Genomic DNA, 16,035 nt, shown 5'->3' with positions numbered 1-16,035 from the left:
TAAATTAAACGAGTCTATAAAAATCTCAATAAATGGGAACTTAAACTTTACTTAATGGCAGTCTACTCGATTTTGATGTTTTTTGTGCCCGCCATAGATGCCTGACATCGGTGTTTAATGACTTCTTTTGGTATCAAAATATATTCTCTTTGCCTTTTCAATTCTGTATTCCTTAGCAGTGCCTTCAGAAACAACAACAACAACAACAGATATCCTGTTTTGGCTAATAGGGCTAAAAAAAGAAAGCAAAGCAAACAAAACAACAACAAAAACCAAAAAAAAAAAAAAAAAAAAAGTAAAATGTGATAGCAATTAGGCTTCTCAGTGAGCATGCTCAGTGGGTCTCTCCTGGTTGCTAGGCAACGAACTGAAGGTGTGTGGCATAGAAGGGCCCAATGAAAAAATACACGCACCTTTGACATGGATCTCACCTGATCCAGAAACCCATGCTCATTTATCGAATTAAATGTGAGATATCCTTTAGTGGGTTTCATGGGTTCCTTACCTGCCTTTGGGGGAGAGGTGGTGGGGAAGGGATGGGGGGCCGGAAGGTAGGGTCTAGTGTCTCAGGTCTAAGAGCCACTGGGCGAGCTTCCAACAACAGCCCTGCGTTCGAATTGAGTTGCAGTTTTACAGTGCGTGCGTGCGGCAATTTATTTTTCATTTTGGTGGTGGTACTTAGGTCTTAACCACCGCACGTGGGTTGCTCAATATGTCATGGCACCATTCTAATTCTACCCTGGATCAGTGTTACAGAGCACATCGGGAACTTAAGCCTTTCAAATGAATCCATTTTCACGTACTCGAGTCATATAACAGAACAAATTCCAGCTAAACCGCATTGTTAAAGGAAAGGCTGGCGCCCGGTACTCAAAAGCTCATTCGCACAGTCCGGGGTCCTGGCGGAGCGGTGCAAAAGTGATACAGAGCAACGCTGTTGTTAGGTGGCAAGGCGGAAGAAAGGAAGCAAGTTCTAGAAACAGCACAAAACCCTTGTCTTTGGTGAGTACAGAGCCATCGCCACCAGCACCTCCAAGTCACAGCCCTACCAAACACCTGGCTGGGTCCGCAGTGACAGCTCACTGTCTCTCCAGTGGTAACAATTTAGAGGCAGGGTGCTAAACAAGATATATACACGATGTCAAATATTGGCTCTGTACATCTAAGCCAATCACTTCTAAATAAATTAACCATGGCACTGCCTAATATGACCCACCTGCTTTCTTCCCCGTGTTGCTCCAGACCCTACCTGAACCCCCCTTTGATTAAATGTCAAAAGCTTGCCTTGTGCCTGCAGATTTCACTGAAGGCGGATACAGAAAGGTCCCTCCTGTGACTCTATAAAACTGAAATAAATTCCACTGGCATCTTGTAAATTTTTATTTTCTACAATGACTGCAGGCTCCATCTGCGGCCCAGCTGTTATTAGAACGGAAAGCGCTGGCCCTCCTGCATTACAAAACAGCATAGAACAGTAATTGCCACTGGAAGAGATTAAGTGTAGACACTAAAAATGTTTACTCGCAATGAATATGCATAACGATGGGTAGGAAACAGCGCTGGAAGATTAAAAAGAGAGAAGGGTTTGTTTACAAGGCTGGGGAAAAAAAAAGAGTGGAATGTCAGTTGGCCCCGAGCCTGAAATAGGAACGAAAAACCTTTGGGCAAGGCATTAGGGAGAAAAACAGATGGTTTGTGAACCTTTTATTAGATAGAAAAATCATTAATCAAGCCCAGGCTGGAAATGGCAGGGTTTTTTTGTAGTTCATATTTTAGTTTATTTTTTCTTAAAGTGACAGTATTCTTATTTTTTTTTTTTTTGTCTTTTTTTGAAATCATTATCTATGAATCATCTGTCTACAGCCAGTGCTTTGCAGAGGATCGACATAAAGCCGGCTTCACTTGAGGGTAATGTCAGCACCCGTTTGTTCGACCCTAGAACATTCCTCCAAAGGGTTTCACATTTCAGCACCTGTTCTGACTCTGCAGCCAAAAGGGGGGAAGAAAACCCACAGCATGTGATATCAATTTCTCCATGCATGAGACACTTCTTTGCTTTGGGAAATTGAGGAAGAAAATGAAGAGGATTTTTTGTTGTTGTTGTTGTTGTTTTGTGTTTGCATGTAAAGAGCTTGTAAAGTCGGATGATTCATATACATTTAAACAAAAATATGTAGCATGAATATGTACACACTGAATTATCTCCAGAGAGGGAATTCAGTTTGTTTCTTTGGGGAAAGCCATTCGGAGGGTAGACAGACCATAACATCCACACATGAATCCATGCCCACTGGACTTGAAGCTTGTGTTTTTACATATTTCGGTTTATCGTGGTTGTGAAGCTCTCAGGAACGGAGAATGCTGTAGAGAAGAACAATATCCCCGAATTAATGATGCAATGCCCGTCATTCGCTATGAGGCAGTTTGCAAGCCCTAGGATATGTCCTGTGCCACGGGCGTTATTGTTTTCAATGAAATGTGTTCCACGTACAAGCACTTTCATATACATATGCTGTGTGGAAAGAGACACATACTTACTTATGCACAGGATCTAAATAGCACCACACATACACACTTTTTTTTTGTTCAACTCTGTGTGCATGTGTGTTTGTGTGTGTGTGTGTGTGTGCGCACATGTTTGTGTGCACACATGCATGTGTGCATGTTTGTGTGTCTTTGAATGTGTATGTTTTTGTGCATGCATGTGTGTGTGTGTGTTTAGTACTCATCAGTTATTACTGGGTTCCAGTGAGCTGCCGTCAGGAATGGAAGTCAGGGTGAGGGAATATAAAAATAAATATAATCTTGATAATTCAGTCCCAAGTTCTTGCTATCATCTGCCATATACTTACTACTGGTAAGTCAAGGGAAATCTTGTGAGCCACCTTTCAGTTTACCTGTAATAGGTGGTTGTCCCTTCTGAGTGCATTTATAACTGTTACGGGGACACTGTGTCTGGTTATTTCTCCTCTGAGCCAAAGTGAAATGGAGGGGCTTGGGGGTGGGGTGTGTGTGGGAGGGTGGCAAGCAATTTCTTGTAAAGAAATTTGAAGGTACTTGGAAAATATGTCATTTGAGCCTTAATTTGTCTCCTAGAAAATGGTTTTAAAACAATTTCACTCTCTGGTATAATAATATTAGCAACCCTGCATATGTAGCAGAAGATGGCCTAGTTGGCCATCATTGGGAAGAGAGGCCCCTAGGTCTTGCAAACTTTATATGCCCCAATGCAGGGGAATGCGAGGGCCAAGGAGTGGGAGTGAGTGGGTAGGGAAGCAGGGCAGGGGGAGGGTATAGGGAACTTTCAGGATAGCATTTGAAATGTAAATAAAGAAAATATCTAATAAAATAAAATAAAAAAATAAATCAGTTCTATTGAAAAATAATAATACTAGCAACCCATTGTAAGTTATTCTTGGAAAAAAGTGTCTCTAAGTTATCCACTCATTTCCTATCTTCACATCCCAGGAGAGAGAGGAAGGTCAGATGACAACAGAAACCCAGTAAGTCATTGCCACCTGACCCTTCTCTGGTGGTTACACGTGGCCTCTGCCTCAAGTTGAAACAGCCACATTAAAACACGATGCACCTAGAGTTAACATCACAGAAAGAGGAATGGTGGCGAAGGCTGGTAGCCCGCTGCACAGATGCCCAAGCCTTAACAATCCCCCAATCATCTTGGTCAGACTTAGTTTTCATTTTAAATTATCACTATTGTAGACAGGGCCTTACTCTATAGCCCAGGCTGGACTGAAACTGTGTAAAGCCAGGGTGGCCATTGACCTCCTAGCAATGCCCCTGCCTCAGCCTCCTAAGTATTGGGATTGGATGTGTGAGTCATGAAGCCAGGCTGCGGTCTCACCTATTGAAGAAACAGAAATCCCAGAATGTGGTTGATAGTCTCCTTTAAAAAAAAAATCACTTACAGCCTGGTTAACGTTTTCTGTTTTCTGACATTCTTTCTCTAAAGAGATGCTTAAAGGGGGTGGGGGTGGGGAAAGAGTTTCCTGCCACAAAAATGACATTAATATTTCGTAAATCAAGAACTAAGATAATGTTTTGGCTGCTACCGAGACGCTTACCTTATGTCGTTTATCTAAACGCTTTTTGATTAAAACATGACACAATTCTTGGACGGGCTTTCACCGGAAAAGATAATTCCAAGAACATCCTTGTTTCGGAGCCTAAAATTCTTTAATATATTCTGCTGCAGAATTCACTGTGGAGTCTGCGGACTTCCCGCTCGTTGAAAAAAAAAAAAAAAAAAAAAAACACTTCCCAAAAGATAAATCTCCAGCGAGCACGTTCATCTATTCAATCGAATCATGTAGCAAAGTCAAGGATCAATCTTCAGATGGAAAAAAACAAAAACAAAAAAACAAAAACAAACAAACAAACAAACAAAAAAACAAAAAACATTTCGATGTGCTTGTGGATGTTCAAATCACTGGAAGGTTAATAAAGTTTCCTAAAGAAAAGAAGATGATATTTCAAAACTAACCTATTTAAAAACTTTATTTAGTCGAAGAAGTTTCTGGGGTTTGTTCGTTTGTTTGTTTGTTTCTGTATTAAAAAGGGAAGAATGGTCCTCTCATCGTTGTTTTTAAAGTAATTAAACCTTCTTGCCTGGGTATCTCCTGGGAGAACAGAAAACCACAGAAGTGGCTATGAACTTTAAAGCTGTTAACTTCCTTGAGCTATGGGAGGACTGGAGCTACGCTGGATTTGGGAAACCTGAGGCTCTGGCCTTTTCCACAAAGCCTTTCCTTTTCCCCCCCACCCCCCTCACAGAATGGTGTATAAGGTGAATACTATAACTCCAAGTGTTTTCTCCTTATGTCTGTTACTCATATTTTTTTTCATTTAAAACCTTAAATTTTTTTTCTCTCCACAAATCTGGAGGAAAGATAAACATTTGTAGAGCAGTTATTTCAAATCATTGGGAGGAATAACAGTTATAAACTAAATAATAGCATCATGGTTCAGTCATGCACCATTCAGTAAACGGAAGAGTGGAATGAAGGCCAAGCTGCCTGTCTGGGGAATAGCGAGGAGCGACTTCTCTTCCGGTGCTGTGTATCTTAGGAAACTGTCTCAAGTGTCGGCACTATTTGGGGATGTACGTCGGCCAGGGGATGAGTCTCCTGAAGCGGTGCAAGGGATGGAGGCTGGCTGGGGCTGGAGGACCAGGGCTGGTTACATAAGGAAGGACAGCTAGGCCTGGTGGCCTTGTCTGTGCTACACACTTCATTAATAATGATGATAAAAAAAAGAGGAAGTCCTAATAGCCCTAAATTAGTATGGAAACTGGTATTTCAAAATGAGTTCAGGGTGAGAACAACAACAACAAAAAGATTTGGCCAAACATGTCTCCGTGGCAAAGTCTTGATCAGTAAGAGAGCATTTTTCTTTCCTTTTTTTTTTCTTCCTTATGTTTATAGGATTGACAGAAGAGAACCTCAGCATAGCTCCTGAACAAAGACAGGGTCTTTAACAAGTCCGTGCCCCCCCCCCCAAGGAATGAGATGCTATCATATAAGAAAAGGGTGCGCTTCTACGGAGAGCTGGACAGAAGGGCGCAGGTGCAGATCTCACCTTTAGTTCAACAACAGCTCAATACTGGTATACTGTACTTGTTGAGGTCTTCTCGTTATGCAAGCAGAAGACTTGCAAGATAATCTAACTTGGATGTAACAACTTTTATTAATAAAAATTGAGGTACAAATTAAAAGCACACATTTTCTATTGTATCTTCAAAAATAATATATTAGTATATTGGCTGCATATATTTATTTATTCATATACATAAGAATATATACACATACATATGTGTGTGTGTGTATGTATATATGTGAACAAATCATAGCTAGGTCATTTCATGCAGGTTAGAAAAGTGCCTCTCCCTTGCCCCTGTTTTTTTTTTTTTGTTTGTTTGTTTGTTTTGTTTTTGTTTTTGTTTTTGTTTTTGTTTTTTTAAATAATTGCCAGAATGTTTTACGAGCAAAAGATACAAAACCTGTGAGAAAGTGAGGAAGGTATTTGTCTCTTCAGACCTTGTGTGGTTGACTGAAGGCTTTCTTAGTTATGTTAAACCTGTGCTTCCTGCTGTCGATCTTCACTGGATTTTTTTTTTTTTTTAATTTTTTAAAAAATTTCTTTCTTTTTGCTGCTAGGGAGCTGGGAAGGGTCTCCTCCTCAAAAGTTTAGCATACAAGACACATGCTTCCCGATTTCTTGTTTCTAATGGTATTGATTGAAGACACATTTCCCCATGAGCCAAGCGTTAACTTGTGAACTTGTGCGACTGTGGTCTGAGGATGGATGTGGCTCGGGATGGCTAGGAATGGTGCCTAGAACAACATCATAAACTCACTTAAAACTCGGGATATAGATCTCAAGTGAGAAGCTCTGGAGAGTGAGCCTTGATGACAGTCTCCGACATGTCACAAATGACCAGCTTGTCCAGCAGCGTAGCAGGGCCTGTCTCTCATGCAAGAGATGGATTAAGAGGATATATTAAACCTGTACTCAAGAAGTAAGATAGGTACTTAGAGGTCTCTTTTGAGTCTTGACATGGACTTGAAATCAATATAAGCTGCTGGGTTGTTTGTTTGTTTGTTTGTTTGTTTAATTTGGATGACCTTGGTTTTATAATTGGAGAGATGAAGCCAGCTTGGGTCATAGCTGGGCCATAGTTCTGTCAATTCTGCAGGTGTCCTTATTCTGTGACTTTGTTCAGGGGCATCTGCCAGTCATTGAAAGAACACTGGGACTGAGATCCACAACATAACAGGGAGACCCTCCCAGGAACATGCCTGAGCTTGGGTCACTGTCACAGCCATGATAACTGCTGATGCGCTATAGTCTTACCTTTCTTAAAGGAAGAGAATCGTTCGGTACAGAAGAATCTTAGAAGCCATCTCTACATGACCTGTCCCCGCTCTCCCCCCCAACATCTGTAACACCCAGAACTACTTAGCTACGGTACGACTAACCGTCCTATATTTTTCCTGGGTATCTAAGTCTAACGCAGCAAGAGTTCATGGGACGAGGAGGTTTTCTGTTGAACACGTCTTCATATTGTCCTCAGTTTTAATCTTGACAACACATTAAAAAATTGTGGATTTGTGTTTTTAGAAAATATGTCAATCTAGGGGTCTCGGATCAACTGGATGAAAATCTAGGAGCAGCACTTGGACACTTGCCTTGTAATAAAGTCCCATCAGGCATTCCAGTGTAACCCAGACTCACAACTGCTACCCGGCATTGTCTCATGGACCAGACACACACACACACACACACACACACACACACACACACACACACACACACACACACACAGCCTTTAAGATACATGCAGTCTGAGTTCAGTGCTGCTGGTTCCCCGTAAAGCTTGGAACACCCGTGAAGTCAACGTGATGCCATTAGTTGGAAAGAATTAATATGCTTCTAGGAGCGCTCGGTTTATACTCTGAGAATAACTTAAAGACCCAATAATTTCAAGCTTTGGAGCAAGGGCATAGTTGTCAGAATATACATGAATATTTAACAGATATTGTGGGAATATCCAAAATGACTTTGCAATATGTCTAAACAGCTTTGCCCCGCTGGTTCCATTTGCTGTTTTCTCATCATTGGTTTGTGGATTTGGCAGGTGCTGTTGGTACTACACCTCCCTCCTCATCAATGGTCATTCTGTCCCCGGGGCCTCACTGGAGTCCTGAGAATGGTTGGGGCTGCAGAGTGAACAGTCTCCTGGCCCTTTAAAAAACACTCTGCGAACCTTCAGCTTGCGACATCTTTCATTCACAATCTGTGCAAGGCTGCAGTTCATTCCAAGAACAACTTTAGATTTTTTTTTTAAGTCTGTTTTCAGAATGGAAAAGAAAAGTGTGGAATGATAAGGTCCTCTGGGGGTGTAGTTCATCGCTGGGAATGACTTGGAATGCGTTTTCCTGATGAGTTATGGGAGCATGGACACATATCCTGTTTCCCTTTTCAATTCAGAGAGATTTTCACATAGACGCCTGTTTATGCCAGTTCGCTCATTCTGTTTGCACTCCCTTTGCTAAAGCCTCTGAAAGGGAATGCTGGCTCGGAGGTCCCATCCCAGGTGTGATGTGGGTCTCTGGAAAGACAGCTCTTGTTGTCTGTGAGAATAGTCTGCATCTCATTTTTCACCCCTGCTTAAGGAGTTCCAGAATGAGCGATCGACTCTCCACATACCAGATGTTGTAAAGCAGAATTTTGGAACATTTGAATCCCCTGAAGTTCAGCTGAGCAAACCAAACATTCGCAGGAAAAAATGTACTTGTGTAATAGCTGATGTGACTTCCTCAATGAAGTGCATCCTGAGCTGTGTGACTCAGTCCCTGGTGAAATGATACACTGTACTGTAATTTTATAACAACCCAACTGCAGGATGCTAGAAAGGAGGCTCAGGTTTTGTTGAGAGGCTCAAGTTCTGGAAACATACTTAATGTTAACTTTTTTTTATTAGACCCTTAAACTTTGTTATTTTATTTAAAAACAAAACCATACAATACAAAACAAACAACAACAAAAACCAATTAGCAATTCTACCAAAGTCCTTACATGTTTAAGTCTCTTCAAAGCTCTCTATAAGGCTCTGATATTCATTTCAGGAATACCAATATTTTGAAGAATACACATCTTAGGGGGTGGAATTAGTCACTATTGTCTTGTCCAAATGTAAGCACACCAGGATGGGAGATGTAAATATCCACCGTTTAAAAGCAGCAGAGAGGCAGGCTAATATATATTTAATGGAAATGCTTCCCAGCCTTGATGTACATCTCCAACAATGGATTTTAATGCATGCAGATCTCAGCTCTCCATCCCTTCTTCTGCCCACCATTCACCTGTGTTTGTATAATGGAAGCCAGTTTCTGCAGCTCTGGTTAACATCTGTCTCATGCATGTGTGATTACAAGCCATTTTAACAACTAGTAAAACTACAGGTGTCTGGGTTTCAATGTAACCATTTAAAGAGAGGGGTTCCTGGGCCTCTGATTATTATATTTTATAGCTGGCAGTGTTCCTGACACAGGCTGCCAGCTCAAGGGTTAAATATATCTGTGTTGTACTCCCATTAATAAAGCCTCCAAAAGTCACTGGAAAGTAGAGTTTGAAACTTTGGCTCCATCCATTTTATCCAGTTATCTTTGCTGAATGCAGAGACAAGTTCTTTCCACAAGTCTGACAGGACACGGAACTGGATTGGGAATGCTGGATGGTAAAGTCATTAAGTGTGTATTGGCTTGCTTATTCTCTGTGTCTTTCCTATAGTATAACAGAACCCGAGTTTACTGTCCCATCACTAATGTTGACACAAGCTTCCTTAGCCACCGTGGGAAGCCCGCTGCTGTCCTCCAATCAGAAACCTGATCCTGTCTAACTAAGGAAAAAGACAAATTTCGTAATCTTTCATCATTGAAGTAAGGGATCCAAGACCTATTCTCAACACTGTTGAAATCCACTATTTACTAACACAATAATCTAAGACATACCCATCTATTCTCTGAAAGGAATTATAGTCATGTGAAAAAAAATACAAGTGGTGGTAATGAAGATTACTGACTCAAAGGGCTTTAAAATTTAAGAACTACTATCATGAGGTACTGAACTCAGCACACACAGTAGGAAGGGCAGGGGGAAAAGATCAATTACAAATGTGACTTGGCTGTGTGGTAATGGGAGCGGTTTGAGCTGCTGTATTTAAGGCTTTGCTGACATTTCTATTACGAATATAAGCATCATTTTTCCCCGGGATTTACTGTTTAGCCATAGCAAATTTCAGATAGGATCATTTATGATTTTCAAAGGGCTTGGCTCCCAAACCAAATATTTTTGTTTAATTCACTCTCTTTAAATTAAAAAAGAGACTTTATGTGTTCTGGATGATTGGAAACAAATTAATAGTGAGTGAGAACTGGGAAAGTTTTCTTTGTGAAATAAAAATGTGGCCACTTCATGGGCGCAATACAGACTTTAATTTCTTGGTGTCATATTCTCATTTGCCTTCTATCCATGATAGCCTGATGATGCGTCTGTGGTAAAGATGGGATTGGTGGCACTCCAAACACATCAACCCCATAAGCTAATTAGTTATTCAAATTAGAGAGAAAATTCCTTTTATTTTATATTAGCTTCAAAACACACACTAAAAAGACAAACCTTCTAAAATGTGTAAAGACATTTGATGACAGTGTTATTTGTAGGTGATATTTTAAGCATGTCAAACTCATGGTCGACACCTCAAAATTAAGGTAGATATTGACCATTCTTGGAAACCCATCCTGTGCCTGCTTTTACAATGTCCCTTGATGTACCATCCTGTTTGGAAGCACATAGACTTTTTTTTTTCCTCAGTCACACTTGACCAACCTACCTTCTTGTCCTTTCATTCAACCCAAAGTATCCACATTCTTTCCATCCAAATATATCAGTACCTCTACAGTGCTTGCCCGATCTCCCTTATGGACGTGGCTTTCCATGAATATTGAAAACATTTTCCTTGCAACTGTCTTCACCTGGTGTATCTTCTTCAGGACTCACATGAATGAGGTACACAGAAAATGTTCATTTAGGCCATGAGTGAATGAATGAACAATAACTATTAGTGAAAAAACCCATTAGGGTCTGTCAATGGACAAATGCCAGTGTGGCAGACAATATATTAAGGGAGATGCTCGGAATCCCTGGGAGATCTTAGTACACCAAAGGGTAAATAACGTTTCAAGGAAACAGAAGAAAAATTGGATTGCCTTTGTAGGTCATCCTGCTCGCATTTATCAAGGCCAGAAACACCAGGCTGGCCTTGTTGACAACCACTTCTAGGGTGATGTGTTGTTCAGGTAATACATATCTTCCCCACACCTTTCTTGCCCTACATTAGTCATGTACCAATCTTTGACAACAAACCACTCCACTAGAAGATATGTAAGTCTGACCAGATCGATCTGTATTAGTCAGGGTTCTCTAGAGGAACAACTGATGAGATGAATGAATATATGTTAAAAGAGGATTTATTAGACGGCCACACAATACAGTCTGGTTAGTACAACAATGTCTGTCTCCCACCGGAGAGCTTGAGACTCTGGTAGCTGCAGGGTCCATGAAGCTGAGGCCTTCTGGAGGCTGGAGGACCCGGGGTAGAAGGCTGAAGAAAGCTGTTTCTGAGGACAAGAGCAAAGAAAATGAAATTGTGAACAGGGGAAATGAACTTCCCAGGGAGATGGGAAGGCACCAGGAGATAAACAAAAGTATTTCCCTTGGACTTACTCATGCCCGGGACACCAACAGGAAAATGTCATCTATAGGATGATCAAAGGGCTGCCAGCGAATCTCCAAATATGCAGGTAAGAGTATGGCAGCCCACCACTTGCAAATCTTTGGTAGCTCACAAAGGAAACATTTGATGATAAAGGTCAAAACCTTGAAGTTGTTTTGCACGTCCCAGGCAGCTTGCCTGCTTCCTTTTCCCTTACGTCTACCACGTCCCTCATGCCTAGACTCATGACTAACTTCAGCTTACCCCAATGAGGCCACTGCACATTCTCTGTGTGGCTTGGAGTCTCTGTACCACCTTTGCTTTCCAAAGAACCCTTAACTGGTCCAGCTTTAGCTCCAGTGATGCATTTTCTGCTAAGTAACATCCTCTGCTAAGCTCAATTCTCTGAACGCATATCTTGCGAGGAACTGCGTTCATTCCTACCTTTGTACATGCCTATGTAGAACTGCACTTTGAACTACGACGAGTGCTCAGGGCTCTCAACTCGATCCGATTACCTTTCTTTGAAAACAGGAACCTGTCCCCATCTCCTTGTGTCTATTTGCATCTGGCTCTCCTTTCTATATTGTAATTGATTGCCTTGTGATGAATTACAGCACACCTTTCAGGTGTATAATATACCTTAATGAGAAGTGCAATCCTAAGGATAAATAAATGAGTGAGTAACTTCAGAAAACACTGATTAACAGTTATCAGCTAATAATGTGCTTTGAGTTGATGAAACATTGAATGGTAGGCAGATTCCAGGGGAGATTCTGACTTTGTTTTCACACCTCAAATACATTGATTAGTGAGGGAAAATGTCTAGTTCTTTTTAAAAGCTATTTTTAACCTTTGTCTGCTTAATTTTAAGACGGTCTGCCATTGAATGGTCTCTATACTACATATAACAATACTCCAGTGTTGCTAGTTTTATTTAAGTTTGGAAATTCAGGTGTAGCAAAATACCTGTTGCATAAATAATTACTTTGTTCTCTCTTATAATAATCTACTTTTCAGAAAAGGTTAGAAACGCTCATTTACTTATTTTTTATTAACCTTTTTTTAAAATGTTTTAAAACAAACTCCCTTTGTAAAAGAACAAAAGCAAGCTTGCGCTTAACTTTGCAGGGGTGTCTGGACTGTAAAAAATAAAGTATAAACTGAGCTACCCAGTGAAAAGAAACAGGGGGTCTCTTTCATTTGGGAGAGAAATTTTCGAACACTGCTCCCCCAGACACACATTCATTTTTATATTTCATGAGTTTTAAGAGCTGCTGTTGCAACTATAACCCCTTAAACAGTAATCCTTAAAGGGTTAGCTTCCCCCCCCCCCCTAAGGCCAGAAATCTGAGTTTTGGGATGAGGAGTCCAGTGTCAAGATACAAGTACTCACATATTTTGATATATAGACTCATATTTTTATAACTCCTTCTGCAGGTGTTCTAGCCTTGTCTAGAAGATCAATATTCTACATAAGCCCAACTGAACCTTGTCTGATAACTTGCCCCTGGATTGGAGGGGTCCAGGGTGACGTCGTTGGCAAGGGGCTCTCATCATAGACTGATCATTCTCAACTTTCTCCGTTCCAGCATTTTTGCAGTGTGGGGAATGTGCTGGTGTAATCTTACAAAGAGAGAGACACAAAACCAAGAACATGCAAAGCACTTCCCCAAACCAAGCCGATCTAGAGCAAGCACCACAATTTTTCTCAATGCTGATGTTTCTGAATCTTCAGAAGTGTCCTACTTCTCCGTGCTGCAAGTCTGAGGGCTGCCTCCTTGGTAAACACCACAATCCATCCCTTTCATCGATTTCTGCTCCCTTCTGAGCTTGGCAGTAAGCTGGAGGTAAGCACAGCTGCAGGGCTGCCGTGTCCGCTTCCAGATGCTGTGGCCCCGCACAGCTGCTCTTTCATCCTGGGACTTCCAGCTGAACCAGGAGGTACCTGTATACATTTCTTTAGCATCACCAGCCAGCCTTGCTGACAGAATCATAGGGCTTCATGTGTCAAAACTCAAGAGAGACCTATTTCACATGGGATACCCAGGGAAGCACAGCGTGTTGGCGTATCCTAAAGCTCTGCAAATGGGCCAACTAGACTTGATTTTTTTTTTTCAGATTTTACAGATTGTCTCTAAGGATGCCTTCAGGAGAATATTTCTGAAGTGATGGATACACTCTGCTTTGGTACAATCCAGTGTGGCATCTGCTGGCAGCACGTGGTGGCTGAGCAAGGGGATGGCAGCTGCTCTGACTGGGGAAGTGAGGTCTTTGTTTGTTTCTTTGTTTGTTTTTTAAAAGATTATTTATTTTAAATATGTGAGTACAATGTCGCTGTCTTCAGACACACCAGAAGAGAACATCTGATCCCATTACAGATGGTTGTGAGGCACCATGTGGTTGCTGGGAATTGAACTCAGGACCTCTGGAAGAATGGTCAGTGCTCTTAACTACTGAACCATCTCTCTAGGCCCAGAAGTGAGTTTTAAATGCCAAGAAATCTAAACTTAGCCATGTGACTAACAAGACCTCATTGAGTGACGCAGCTCCCTAGTAAATGTGCAGTTAAATGTGACAGGACGAAAGATTTGCAAATAACAGTGCAGTGAGTTATTTCTCAGTTTTCACATATTTGACAGCCATCTTTTGTCTCCTTATTGGCTAACACAATGTAACAGAGCCACCAATCACTGGCTCTGTAATCCCACGGCTGGAAGACTTGCTTGTTGAAATAGTCTTGCCACCACGCTACAGCATGGTGACTTGTCAATGCATGTCTTAGAAAAACCAACTGTCTGAGGCAGAAGAATTGGATGCAATTTCTGACTCAATTATTTTTTCAAATGATCTGGGACAATTAAATCCTCTTTGAATTTTATTTGATTTATTTATTGGTTTATATTTTTATGTGTATGGCTGTTTCCCCTGCGTGTATGTATGTATGTGTACTATGAACATGCAATGCCAACCAAGGCTTTTGGATTTCTTGGTATTGTGATCATTGGTGGCTGTGAATGTATGTAAATTGAATATTTATTGTGGTTTTGTCCAAAGAGTCCTCTGGTGGTTTTTAAAAACAGGAAGAAGTCACTCTCTTTTTCACTAAATTCGAATTAAGATGCAACTATTCCCAGCTAGGTTTCCTGCAATACCACGTCAGAGAAAGGTTAAGCTAAGAGAATTATAGAAGAAGCAGGCTGCAGTCCTGCTAAATCCTTGCACAAGCCTAGACTACTTGTGAACTCTGAGCAATGCGATTATTAACTGTTTTAATTATTTCACATGCATTGAGACAGTATTCCATAGTTTCAGATCTCTCTTAGCTGTCCAGGCCATCTCTCTTGCTTTCTCTTTCCTTCTTTTCTTCTTCCATTCATTAATATGATCATCAGAAAGAGGGAGACGCATCAACAGTCACGACCAGGTATTAGCAAAGGCCAAAAACAAGTTTAAGGAGCAAAATTTTTTCAGGCGTTGGGTGCGATTGGGAAGTGAATTTGTTCTTTCCTGGAACGCTATTTCAAACACTTGGCAGCTATGGGTACAATTAGAAAACAAGACAACCCAAAGGACAGAAGTGTGCACAAACCTATCCTTCAGGTTGGATGCACAGATCCGCCAGGCTCCAATTCAGGAAGCAAGTGTCAGCATGTACATTAAAGACATGGCGGCAGTCTTAGCCAAGCTCACTGTTGGAAGTCAGGAACTGAGGCGAGCCCCTGAGCTCCTGAGAAGACTGAGGATGAGTCTTGCTGAGTCATGGCTGCAAGTCTTAGTTTTATGGGGCTCTGTGGGCCCTGGCAGATGAGCTGATAAAAACACTTCCTCCCAAGGAACTGAGCCAAGCCTTCTGATGATTGGATTTGTTTGTGTGCCTCTCAAATCGTGATAGAGCAGGAGAAAGAACGCATCCTAAGATGACCCGACTGTTGTCTGGATGTCACTCTCAGCAGCTAAAGAGTGAGGAGCAGGAACAGACTGTTAAATAAAAACAGAAAGGGAGCAAAGGAGGGAGGGAGGGAGGGAGGGAGGGAGAGAGAGACACACACACAGAGAACAACAAAAAGAAGACATAAGAAATATGATGTTGAACAAAACGATTAAAATCAATAACCAAAATAAGAGTTAGCTTAGTCGTACAGTTTAAGAAAAAACAATAACAACAAACCAAAAATGAGACTGCTTAGACTACCAGATGACATCAACAAAAAGGTTATATTTATTTAAGGGAAAAATAAGGCCTTGGGGAGGATGGCTCAGTGGTTAGTACTGGCTACTCCTGCAGATGACCAGGATTTAGTTCCTGGCTCCCCTAAGACAACTAACAACTGTCTGGGGCTTCCATTCTAGAGAATCTGATGTCCTCTTCTAACCTCTGTGGACAGCAGGCTCACATACATATGTGTACACACACACACACACACACACACACACACACACACACACACACAGAGAGAGAGAGAGAGAGAGAGAGAGAGAGAGAGAGAGAGAGAGAGAGGGAGAGGGAGAGGGAGAGAGAGAGAGAGAGAGAGGATTAGTAAATCTCAAAGAAATAAAACAATGTCACAAAAGCTGAAGCAATGACAGGATGATATGCAAAAACTAAAATGATACTATTGACAATTGTAACAAAGGTTATAATTTCTACAAATGGACAACTAGTGGGAGACATTAGATACAACTAAGTAATAATGTAGGTCCCAGTGTCAAAGCTTTAAAAGACAAATCTATCACATCGT

The 16,035-nt window shown here is 41.2% G+C and overlaps 2 long non-coding RNA genes across 3 annotated transcripts; both read left to right on the top strand.

The window, feature by feature from the left end:
• The first annotated feature begins 367 nt into the window (after window positions 1–367).
• Window positions 368–5,728, top strand: Gm31147. Of its 2 annotated transcripts, XR_877531.1 has the most exons (4): window positions 368–468; window positions 749–1,002; window positions 1,864–1,908; window positions 5,442–5,728. It is a non-coding gene; the product is annotated as a predicted gene, 31147 (long non-coding RNA). The 2 variants fall into 2 exon arrangements; XR_386317.2 differs by lacking the exon at window positions 5,442–5,728 and having other exon boundaries at window positions 1,864–2,598.
• Window positions 5,729–12,794: 7,066 nt separating this feature from the next.
• Window positions 12,795–14,174, top strand: Gm52333. Its single transcript, XR_003952572.1, has 2 exons — window positions 12,795–13,237; window positions 13,415–14,174. It is a non-coding gene; the product is annotated as a predicted gene, 52333 (long non-coding RNA).
• The last annotated feature ends 1,861 nt before the right edge of the window (window positions 14,175–16,035 follow it).

The sequence above is a fragment of the Mus musculus genome, chromosome 18 (genome assembly GCF_000001635.26).
Source record: "Mus musculus strain C57BL/6J chromosome 18, GRCm38.p6 C57BL/6J".
In the NCBI taxonomy this organism is placed as follows: Eukaryota; Metazoa; Chordata; class Mammalia; order Rodentia; family Muridae; genus Mus; species Mus musculus.
Note: the sequence above shows the minus strand (reverse complement) of the source record. Positions and strands in the feature narration are given on the sequence as shown.